We start from the raw sequence: 13,448 nt of genomic DNA, 5'->3' as shown, positions 1-13,448 counted from the left end.
TGATCACGATCCATTGTTTTCGTGTAACACCCAGTGCTTCATGCAGTACGTGTCCTTCTTAATACCCATCACCGGGCTAACCAATCCCTCCTCCCCCCTCCCGTCTAAAACCCTGTTTGTTTCTCAGAGTCCATAGTCTCTCATGGTTCATCTCTCTCTGATCCCCCCTTCATTTTTCCCTTCTTTCTCCTAATGTCCTTCATGCTGTTCCTTATGTTCCACAAATAAGTGAAACCATATGATAATTGACTTTCTCTGCTTGACTTATTTCACTTAGTATAATCTCCTCCAGTCCCATCCATATTGATATAAAAGTTGGGTATTTTTCCTGTTGTTTTTTGTGACCAACATGAGATACATAAATACCCACACATGAACACACAAACACACATCAAAAGTTGATGAAAGGAATATAACACAAATTTAGAGAGGAAGAAAAATTTCCTATGCTGAATGGACATCTCATTAAGGTTTATAAAACTCATATGAAAGTAGAAGTTGTAACTTAATATTATGTTTAATACCACTTACCAAAAGTGAAATTAAAATTCTGGTTTTGACATTTAATTACAACACCTACAGTGCATGGCTCTTGCATTGTTTTCCACACTCATCCAGTTAACTGTGTGTCTTTGCTCCTTGCCCACATCACATGCCTAATTCAGAACTCAAACAACTAGAAGATCATTCCAGAGTATGCACCTAATGTCATTGTTACTGGCTTGTCAGTCTGTAAAACATAAGTACTATGGTCCCACCTCAAAACAATTCCACATATCCAGTCATACACACAACTGAAGCTAGACTATGGCAGCTTTATTCCGGTGGTGAGTGTAAAATCCAATTTTCCATTTCTGAATGAAAAGCGAGTACTGCTACAACAGCATCAAAAATAATAGGATACCTAGAATAAACCTAACCAAAGATGTCCTTTGAAAATTATAAAACGTTGATGAAAGAAATTGAAGATGACACAAAGAAATAGACATTTCATTCTCATGGATTGGAAGAACAAATATTGTTAAAATATATACACTGCCCAAAGCAATCTGCACATTTAATGCAATCCCTATCAAAGTACCAATAGCATTTTTCACAGAACTAGACTAAACAATTCTAAAATTTGTATGGAACCACAAAAGACCTCAAACAGCCAAAGCAATGTTGAAAAGGAAAAGCCAAACTTGAAGTATCACAATTCTGGACTTCAAGTTATGTTACAAAGCTGTAGTCATCAAAAGAGTATGATACTGGCACAGAAATTTACACATACATCAATGAAACAGAATAGAAAACCCAGAAATAAACTCACAACTATAAGTTCAATTAATCTTCTACAAAGAGAGAAAGAATATCCAATGGGAAAAGGACAGTTTCTTCAACAAATTGTATTGGGAAAACTGGACAGCCACATGCAAGAGAATGAAACTGGACCACTTTCTTACACCATACACAAACATAAATTGAAAATGGATTAAGGACCTAAATGAGAGATCTGAAACCATAAAAATCCTAGAAAAGAACATAACCTGTAACTCCTTTGACATCAAACATAGCAACTCCTTTCTAGATCTGTCTCCTGAGGGAAAGGAAACAAAAGTAGAAATAAACTATTGGGACTGTATCAAAATAAAAAGCTTCTGCACAGTGAAGGAAACAACAAAACTAAAAGGCAACCTTTGGAATGGGAGAAGATATTTGCAAATGACATATCTGATAAAAGGTTAGTATCAAAAATTTATAAAGAACTTACCAACTTCAACACCCAAAAAACAAACAATCCAGTTAAGAAATGGGCAAAAGACATGAATACTCATTTTTCCAAAGACATACAGACGGCTAACAGACACATGAAAAAATGCTCAACATCACTCATCCTCAGGGAAATACAAATCAAAACCACGAGGAGATACCACCTTTCACCAGTCAGAAAGGCTAAAATTAACAACACAGGAAACAACAGGTGTTGGCAAGAATGCAGAGAAAGGAGAACCCTCTTATACTGTTGGTGGGAATGCAAACTGGTGCAGCCACTCTGGAAAACAGTATAGAGGCTCCTCAAAAAGTTAAAAATAGAACTACCCTATGACCTAGAAATTGCATTACTAGGTATTTACCCAAAGGATACAAAAATACTGCTTTGACGGGGCACATGCACCTCAATGTTTATAACAACATTATCAACAATAGCCAAATTATGGAACGAGCCCAAATGTCCATCAGCTGATGAATGGATAAAGGAAAGATGGTATATGTATGTATACACATATATGTATATATACATGTATATATATGGATGTATACATATATATATAAAACTCAGCCATCAAAAAGAATGAAATCTTGTATTTGCAACTACATGAACAGAGCTAGAAGGTATTGTGCTAAGCAAAATAAGTCAGAGAAAGATAAATACCATATGATTTCACTATATGTGGAATTTAAGAATGGAAACAAATGAACTGGGGCGGGGAGAAGAGAGATAAATAAATCAAGAAACAGATTTAATTTTGGAGAACAAACCAGTGGTTACCAGAGGGGAGGTGAGTGGGAGGATGGGTTAAATAGGTGATGGGGATTAAGGAGTGCACTTATGACTAGCCCCAGGTGATATATGGAATTGTAGAATCTCTACATTGTACACCTGAAATTAATATAACACTCTATGTTAACTAACTGGAATTAAAATAAAAATTTAAGCAAAAAGAAAAGTAATTAATGTATTTGTAAAGTGGTAGGTCTTCTAAGAAGGGATGAGATATACTAGTATACTGTTGGGGGAAACACTGTCATAAATGCTCCATTTCTATTTACCTTTTATCATAAAAATTATGACTCTCTCTATAAAACCAGTGTGTTTGAAATCATCATAACATTGATCATGGGCAGTTCATTTGATTTTTCTACAATTCTAAGGTGGAAATAGAGATATGTTCATATTTATTCATATACTGGATGACATTTGTTACGGTAATGTTAACAGTTCTCTCTGTAAATTATGCAAACCATTTTCTCATGCTCAAATTAGTTTATTTTTGGCAATGTCATTCTGAAAGTAAGTGATATGGAGCTGATTCAGCGTTTTATCATATCTGGAATGGAAAGCAGTTCCTGTAAGGTGCATCTAAAAGTAGAGTTTACAGCTTAATTGGGTGGAGTGGGTGATGTAGTTTCATGGAAAATAAATTACTAATCTCTATTTTACCCTGTGTTATGCATACATTGATTGAAATTTTTTCAAGATTTTTAAAAAGTTTTTTTTTAATGTAGGACAATAAAAGATTTATGTCTTGAAAACTAAAGTGTGCAAAATGTTGGCAAGGGCAGAGAAAACTGCCGCATTTATTTTTGACAAGAAAAATGGTTTAATATTCCTAACATACCTTTCTCACAAATCCCTTTATACAAAATGCATCAATCCATGAATGTCACTTTTGTCACAGACATCATTGGTATTCCTTCTGGTAGCTCTATTACTATATAGGCACTAAAGTAGGTTCTGTTATAGAGAAGTGAAATCTTTCCTATATTCCTTTCCTTAGCGCACAAGAGAGTTATTGTTTTCTTGAGTATTTATCACCAAATAATTCTTTGCAATGTTATAAAATGGACCCATAAGAACCGTACTCTTTTTCAAGAAAAAATTTAGGATCACACCTGTGAAAAAAATGCCAACAAAAAAATTTTATACAATGGTATAAAATTCTTTATACAATGGTATATTTAACTCCAAAGGAGAGATGTAATTCTTCAATTAATGAAACTTTAAAAAAAGAAAGTTTAAAGTTCTGCTGTATCAGTTTATAGGTTTTATCTTGAAACTAATTCACCATTTTTTATTTTTTAAATGAGTACAGAAAAAATAATTTCTGGTTATGCAACTGAAATTATTTTTAAAAGTCAGTTTGTCATCTTCCCAAACAAATTATTTCTCATTACTCACTATATTGTAGTATAATTTTATGGAATAATGAATCTATTTAATATTTTCTCTTCCAAAATAAGATATGTGTAAGCATCACTTTTTCTGTTTCTTTTTTCTTTTTTTTAATTTTATTATGTTATGTTAATCACCATACATTACATCATTAGTTTTTGATGTAGTGTTCCAGGATTCATTGTTTGTGCATAACACCCAGTGCTCCACGCAGAACGTGCCCTCTTTAATACCCATCACCAGGATAACCCATCCCCCCACCCCCTTCCCCTTTAGAATGCTCAGTTTGTTTCTCAGAGCCCGTAGTCTCTTATCGTTTGTCTCCCCCTCCAATTCCCCCTCTTCATTTTTCCCTTCCTACTATCTTCTTTTTTTTTTTAACATATAATGTATTATTTGTTTCAGAGGTACAGATCTGTGATTCAACAGTCTTACACAATTCACAGCGCTCACCATAGCACATACCCTCCCCAATGTCTATCACCCAGCCACCCCATCCTTCCCACCCCACACCACTCCAGTATAAGCCTTACATCACATTGGACAGAAAACAGTCAAGTGCCCATGGCACTTGAATTTGCCAGGAGGCTGGAAAATTCAGTTTGACTGCATGATAGCCAGTCTCTTTCAAGTTAGATAAGTTGTTGGAAAATGTTATTGAAACTAGTTAATTTGGGGGAAATATTGTGTCCCAGAAAATAAAATCAATGGTACGGAAGTAAAGAGAAGTTTAGTATTTGTTACAACATATTTATTTTTCTCACTCTTGAACATCCCATGCTTCCTGGTTTCCTTATGATGTTGGTGAAATATTCACGGTCTAAACTTACTTACTGATTAGGGCCCCTGGGTGGCTCATTTGGTTGAATGTCTGACTCTTGGTTTTGGCTCAGGCCATGTTCTCAGGGTCCTGGAATCGGGCTCTGCACTTCTGCTTGTCCCTCCCCTTCTGCTCCTCCCTGTGCACTCTCTTTCCATCTGTCTCTCTCTGTCTCGAATAAAAAAAATAAATAATCTAAAAAAAAAAAACCTTACTGTTTAACTAACTAGAATTTAAATAAAAAATTAAAAGAAAAAAGAGAAAAAAAGAAACTTACTATCACATGTTCCTTTGCATCACCAGAAGAAATATATATAAATATTAGGCAAGTTATCTGAATGCTGCAAATATTAGGCAAGTTATCTGAATGCTGCACATGAGGAAAATGCTGAAGACTGGTGGGTCCTTAGAAGCCATGACAAGTCTGAAAATTTGGTGTCATATGTGTTGGGAGGCGGATGATTTTTTTTTGTAAAATTTTCAGTTTACCAACTGTGAAAATAATTCAATCTGATTTTCAGCTTAATGGGGCCATTGACATTTTATGGGATCTGGCAGAGTCTGTGAGGAAGAGCAATACACACAGGGTGAAGTTGGAGAGATATTTGTTTGCAGTCTAAACAATTCTAAAAGCATCTTCTGAGAATAAGTTGCACATGGTGACCAGGAGAACTGGCCTGTTCGATTTCTTCTTATGATATCCAAAAGACTCCGAATAACTAGGCAAACTTCTTTTTTTTTTTTAGATTTTATTTATTTATTTGACAGAGAGAGGGACTGCAAGAGAGAGAACACAAGCAGGGGGAATGGGAGAGGGAGAAGCAGGCTCCCTGCTAAGTGGAATTTAAATAAAACTTTAAAAAGTAAGAGAAAGTTTACGCACAGAATAAAAAAAAAAAAATTAAAGTCCCCAACTTTTTGTGTCTTAATGTAGCGGAAGTTTATTTCTCCTTTAACTAAAGTTAAAAACAGATGTTCCTTATTTGTACCAGGATTGGCAAAGTCTTATGGACTGTATTTCACAGTTATTTGGACATGGGATTTTTCAGAATTTCTGATATATTCAACCTGTTGCTTCCAGATTTTTATCAACAGTGATGGCACAGAGGAAATAGTGTGAAGAAGGTAAATGCATACCTTACCATCTTAAGATAGAAAATTGACATTTCTGATGCTTATTTTTTTAATTGTGAGGATATCCTACCTAGAAACAAGGAGTAAGAAATACAGTACTTGATTGGTTCAATAGTTTGAGGCAAAACTCTTTACTACGGAAGGGGACACTCATCTTTTTCTCAACATCTAGTAGCCTCTGCCACAAGAACTCTGAGACTTAAGAATTTATGTGTCTTATTTATTTATTTATTTATTTGAGAGGGAGGAAGAGAGAGAGGCAGAGGGAGAGAGAGGATCTCAAGCAGATTCCCCCTGAGTGTGGAGCCCTATATGAGGCTTGATCTCAGGATGCTGAGATCATGACCTGAGCCAAAATCAAGAGTCAGATGCTTAACCAACTGAGTCACCCAGGTGCCCCTACACCTGGACTTTCTTAAGTAAATGAGTAATCAAAGAAAGTGAGATGAAAATATTTATAACTAAATGTACAAATTTGGTTTGACACAGGCTTTTGTTCAAGAGACAAAGCATTGGAAGGACATAGAATTTGGAAATGTAAAAGTTATGTAAACTCTTTAGTCCAAGACTTGAAATATGAGATTTGCCTGACTTATCCAGTTACAGCTGTGGTATTCATAATTTTCTTGTTACAGGAAAGAAATGTAGTAATGGTACTCAAGAGAACAGGTTTAAAATCCTAAGAAGTCCTTGTTATTTCACTCATTGATCTCCAGTGGCTGCCTGACTGGAAATATACATTACAGGAAGCTGATGGAACTGCCAAAGTGATGGAGAAGCAAGGTGCTCAGTGTTTCCAATGACATAATGAAGATATACACAGCCAAAAGGGAATTAGGTAGCTCCACATCAATAATATAAATTAAATAATTAAGAATATTTTCATTCTATAAAGCACAAGGCTCTATTTTATATCACCACTCTTTTGCAGGATTAAATTCTCCGAGTATTGTAAGGATTTCAAACTTCTTTAGGCTAATTTGGATAAAATTAAACACATACATCATTCTAACAAATATCTCCCAAACGATTGTGAACTTTGGAAATGAGAAAGAGATTAATGGTAATGTATTTCATATTTGTGTTCTCTCTGTAATGGTTCAATTATTTTTCCATGAAGAATTTATTATTTCTACCCAACAGACATCGGTCAGACTTTTAATAGACATTGCTGAGAGTAGTATAAAAAATGACTTCCAAGTACAATAAATTTAACAGCTATTATTTTTCTCATTGTCTAAGTGACAGACCTAATAACCATGTCAAAACAACAGGGAAAAATAGAGAGGTAGTACACAAGTCTTATTGTGGCTCAAAAGTTATGATTAACAGTTAGTGACAAATGAAAGCAGGAAAGAAATTGTAAGAAAAGAATGTAAGATTACTAGAAGGAAGTTCAGTAAGTATGTGGCAATTGTTTTCTTCAGAAAATCAGAGTGCATCAAAGACAGTCCACAGCATAAAAGGTAGTAACTTAGCAAATATGTTCTTGCCAGTCTAATCTATTAATAATCAAAGCATTGAAAGACTGAAACTAAAGATACATTGCAATTACTTAATTTCTGGTACTTGTGTATTTATAAGGGTGGCTATAGAAGCAAAACACATGCATAACCATGTGAAGTCATTATCAGATATTTTCCTTTTGAATTTTTAAGTAAACATTTTGATTGAAAAATAGTTTACTGTTATTAGGACAATTGCTCAGTAAACTGTGAAATTTGAATATAAAGTAATGTGACAAATTTCATTAATAGTAATTCTATAATCATAATTATGTTTATGATTAGACTTTATGTTTATATTTTTGTAATGACAATAACATTATTATTAGGTAAAAATTTCATTCCAAAGCATATGTCTATAGTAATTTTCATGAGGATGGCTTAATTACTGTAGCCATCAAGTGACCTCAATTCAACAAAGCATGTCTTTTTCTTCCTTTTTCCAGCAATACCATTCACATATAGATTTGTCTATCATGTAAAGGTTTCAAGTTGTAGGCACAACCTTTAATCCAAAGACTCAGAAAATTATCTCTGTGAATTTATTACCTTAATTTCTCAGGATTGTTTTTTCAATTTTAAGCATATAACTCACAAATCATCTTTCTCCTTTTTTTTCCCTTTTTAAAGGATAGCTTTATTGAAGTATATTGATTTACAAAAATCTGCACATATTTAATGTATACAGTTTGATGAGTTTGGTCATATATGTACACCTGTGAAACTATCACTGCAATCTAGGTAATAAATATATCCATCACCCCCAAGAGTTTCCTAGTGTTCCTAACATGACTTTAAACTGTAAAACTACTAGAAGAAAACTTAGGGGGGTAGGATCCTTGACATTGGTCTTGTCAAAGAGTTATTGAATACCACACCTAAATAACTAGCAACAAGAGGAAAAATAAACAAGTGAGGTTACATCAAACTAAAAAATATGCACAGCAAAGGAAGCACTGAACCAAGTGAAAAGGCAAATTACAGGATGAGAGAAAATATTTCCAGTCCAGATATCTGATAAGGGCTTAATATCCAAAATATATAAGGAACTCCTACAATTCAATAGCAAAAAACCCCAAATAACCCAATTCAAAAACAGTCATTTGAAAAGACATTCCTTCAAATAAGACATATATATGGCCAACAGGTATGTGAAAAGGGGCTCAACATTACTAATCCTCAGGGAAATGCAAAACAAAACCACTATGAAATTTTACCTCATACTTATTAGAATAACTATTATCAAAAAGATAAAAAAGCAACAAGTGTTGGAAAGGATGTGGGAGGGAAGTTATCCCTGTTACACTGTTGATGGGAATATAAATTGGAATAATCATTTTAGAAAACAGTAGTGAGTTTTTTCAAAAAATTAAAAATTGGAACTATCATAATCCAGTGATCCCACATCTGAGTGTGATCTAAATAAAATGAAATCAGCACCTTAAAGAAGTATCTTCACTCCCATGTTCATTGGAACATTGTTCATGAAAGCCAAAAATGGAAACAACTTAATGCCCATCAACAGATGAATGAAAAAAAAAATTGTGGCATATATATGCAATGGAATATTATTCAGACTTAAGAAAAAAAATCAGTTATTTCTGATAACATGGATGAAACTGGAGGATATCATGCTAAGTGAAATTAGCCAGACACAGAAAGATAAATGCTATATGATCTCATTTATATGTGGAATCTAAAATAGTAAAACTCATAGAAGCAGAGAATTGAATGATGGTCACCAGAGGTGGAGTGTGAAAGGGAAGGCAGAAACGAGATGTTGGTCGTAGGGTACAAATTTTCAGTTAGGCAAGATAAATGAGTTCTGCAGATCTAATAAACAGCATGGTGCTGAGAGTCAACAATATTGTACTGTATATTTAAAATTTGCTAAGAGGCTAGATCTAATTAAATCTTCACACACACACACAATGAGAATTATGTAGAGGCAATGAATAAATTAGCTAGCTTGATCGAGCTGATTTTTTCACAACGTATACATATATCAAAACACTAATTTGTACAACTTAAATTTATACAATTTTTATATGTCAAAGATATCTCGAAAATATATTTTATATAACCAAATAAAATAACTATATTTATAAACAAAACAAAAAATAATGTTCTTTCTGCTACTGTCTATTGGACTATGTGATGAAGGTCAGTTTAGGTCAAGTTTTTTGATAATGTGGGTCAAGTCTATAAAAAGACCAAAATATAAAAATGTAAAATCAAAATGAAACGAGTTGCAACAAAAAATAAAATATAGAGTATCTTAAAAGCCTGAAAATAAAAGCAGGAAACAATATGACAAAATTAATTGAAAATGAATCAGCCACCAGAGGTAACCAATCCACTTAAGCATGAATTAAACCTCACTAATGCTGCAGTGGAAGACAAAATAAGGGAAGCAGCATTATGAAGAGAATCAAAAAGAATATTTAGGTGCTTAAATTCTTTTTTTTTAAAAGATTTTTATTTATTTATTGAGAGAGAGAGAGAATGGTAGAGAGAGAGCATGAGAGGAAGAAGGTCAGAGGGAGAAGCAGACTCCCTGCTGAGCAGGGAGCCCGATGCGGGACTCGATCCTGGGACTCCAGGATCGTGACCTGAGCCGAAGGCAGTCGCTTAACCAACTGAGCCACCCAGGCGCCTTAGGTGCTTAAATTCTTAAAAAAGAAAAATTGATATAATAAGAAAGAACTAGGTGAGAAGATATCACAGACAAATCTGCTCAGAATTAAAGGATGTAAAAAAAAATCTGTGTCACTTCTAGATAAGGAAATTAGTTGACCAAGACAAAAAGATGAGACAGAACAAGATAGTCATGGAGATATAAAGGAAAAGATCATGCAGTACAAGAAAAAAGAAATCTCTCTTGATCTGGATACTAAGGTAAGGACTTGAAAAGGGTTTATTAAATTACTAAAAAAACAGAAATATATTGTGGTCTCTTATTATAATATTAGAAGACTCAGAAAATATTGTTTAAGTTTTGTTAAATTATTTTAAAACATATTATGCAAGTGGTGAATTCTATAGTTAGATGAAAATGGAGATTTTCTTTTTATGGCTCAGTTTATGGTAGTTTCTACTTTTTATATAACTAATGGCCAACAAGAATATTTACATTTTTATAAGTAGTAAAGAAGAAATACACTGGAGGATATGTAATTTCAATCTTGTATTATTTATTAGTATAAATATTTAATGAGTGAGAAAACCTGCCAATCATAGTGCAGTTTTGATTTGGGTAAACAAAGAAACAAACAGACAAAACAGGAATCTGTGAAATGGGTATAGATATTCCAAATATGTAAAATATCTTCCCTCCCTTATTTATTAACAAGCTAATTTAGCATGGAAATTTTGAGCCAAATGCATGAAGCATGACACAATAGGCAAATTTTCTGGAAAACAAGAGTCTAAATGCCTCAGAAAGTAAGCAAGGGAATACTTAAACCAATCATAGGTTAATTTATTTCAAAACACTCTAAAAATATTCACCAAATGGGTTATGAATTATTATTTTACAAAGATACTTATGACTTGTTGACATTTACTATATTATTAAATCATTGTCAGTAGATGCTACCTACTTTGCAGGAAGTTAGAAGCAAAGAGATACATCAACAATTTAATCTGCCCTTAATTGCACTGTGTTTTAATACAATGCATGAAAGTCACTCCTTAGCTATACAAATTATGTTATAGTTAGAGATCTTCATAATGATTACATTTTCCTTTTATAATATATTTGTTGAAAATATGAGTATCTATTAAAATTTGAAATATATTTTCTGACTTTTTAAAATCTGCAAAAGAAACAAATCAGTAGTTTTAAATTAATTTCTTGGGAAAAAAATGAAACAGGTTATAATTAGTTTTGTAGATTTGTCTGAAATCCAGAAAGATGAAAATCTACCAGCTGAATTTCAACTATCACCAAGAAACAAAGCAAAACAAAATTAAAATGTCTCATGAATGATTGATTCATATAATATAGTTGATTATAATATTTTGGAAAGATTTGCCACAAAGGTCACTTTTTAAACTACCTATTTTTTTAATCTAGGGCTATAATTAAACTCATGTAATATAATGCATAAAGTTAAAACCAGAACTTCAAATTGCTCATCCTTTTAAAGTTTCTATCTTTAATCCATTTTTAAAATTATACCATTTTACCACATATTTTTTATTTTTAAAAATAAAAATACACTGACAAAGTGTAACCACAGAACTCCATAGTTAGATGTATCATTTCATTTTTATTTTGCTTCAAAGGAGCATCCATATGAAAAGCCAAGTTGAATACATAGTTCCCAGCCCTACATAATGTAAGAAAATTTTGTTTTCAATGTTTCTGAGCATCAAAAGTTGACTGTAGTTGAAATCATATTGTTAAGCAGCAATGTTAGAGTTATATACTTTTACATGACTTTTAGTTCAATTCAAGCCAAGACAATATAATCAATTAACAATGTGATTCACCTAATAGGTACTAGTTAAACAGATTCAATATAATTTGCTGTCACTTTATCAAGCTAATATTACTTTGAGATTTTATTTACTACATTATGAAATAAAAGTTCAAGGCAAGAGCAAGTACATCTAATTAGTGCAATGGGCATATTTAGTAAATTGAAATCATTTATTTTAGTGTGTCAATATTAATGATACAGTGAGTGATTACCTTATTTAATCATATGTTGTTTCTTTACAACCTCTCTGGGAAATTATTTTCACTGTGGTTATGATTGTTCTGTTTTGTTTTATCACTGTCTGTACTCTATCTGTGTTATGAAACACTAATGTCTTAGAATTAGAGTTTATATATATATGTATATATGTATATATACACACATATGTATTTATTTATATTTCTATTTATTTCAGAATATATATGGCAGGGTTTCTGGAAGAAAAAGGGCAAAACAAATGATATAATATGGTCTAGCATATCCCTCACTAGATAAGGTCATCTACATGAGATTAAAAATTCATGTCATTTTGCAACTGACTTAATCTGGATTGAGCATATGCAAAAGTGTTTAATTTTTCAACCAAATAATTATACACTAAATACTGTCTTAGTGTGTAGCAAATTGTATCCCATATTTTACCCTAAATTAAATATTGAACTATGTTATATATCTGTGACAAGGTTAACAAAAATCCCTTACATTCTGTCAGAACATGCTTTCTTAATGATAATATCAAGATAAATGTTAATAAACACTTTGTTTTTGTGCTTATTTTTGGTTTTAAATATATCAAAATATACGTATACCTATATAATAGTAAAAAGCCTTATATATCGCACATACAATTAGTATTATTTATATCTTTATTTGTATCTATATAGGTAGATTTTTAAGGAGAAAGATGAAAAAACAGTGATCAGATATTATGAGCTTGAAAGTGTAGCAATCTATTCAAGGAAAGTAGGAAATGGAAATAATAAAGATAAGAACAGAATAAAATGAAACAGAAATTGAATATATAGTTGAGAAAATCTGTAAATCTACAGTGTGGTTCTTTGAAAAAACTAATGAAATTTATAATCCCCTATAACTGTAATGAAGAAAAATACTAGAATTCTAATACACAAATATAAGAAACAGTGCTGTCACACAATATTGTATTAATATTAAAATGTCTTTAAAATAGCACCTTAAAAGCACCAAAATGTCTAAAAAAGATAGACATATGTGAGCATTGCAATGATGTGTAGCCACTCATGGTTTTGGATCTTTTTATGTTTATTTGGAAACTCACAGTGTCTAAAGGTAGACTGTGTATAATCTGTGATTTGAGTACACTTTTTTATATTTGTTAAATTTTAATAACTTTTTCTAAAAAAAGCAAGTAAAAATTGATTTCAAAAGATTATTTTGTTAAAATCATTTTTCTCTGGAAATATAATCTGAAGTACAACTAAAATACAAAATAAAAATCACTTGAAATACATTCCAGGAAGTAAATATTGATGTCATAAGCAAAAGTTGGTTTGGCAACCTAGATACTCAATAAACAAATGAAAAGT

Source organism: Callorhinus ursinus, unplaced genomic scaffold, assembly GCF_003265705.2.
Source record: "Callorhinus ursinus isolate GAN/ISIS: 27379988/994484 unplaced genomic scaffold, GSC_fseal_2.0 scaffold4, whole genome shotgun sequence".
Classification (NCBI taxonomy): Eukaryota; Metazoa; Chordata; class Mammalia; order Carnivora; family Otariidae; genus Callorhinus; species Callorhinus ursinus.
The sequence above is the reverse complement of the archived record's forward strand: the minus strand, read 5'-3'. Positions refer to the sequence as shown.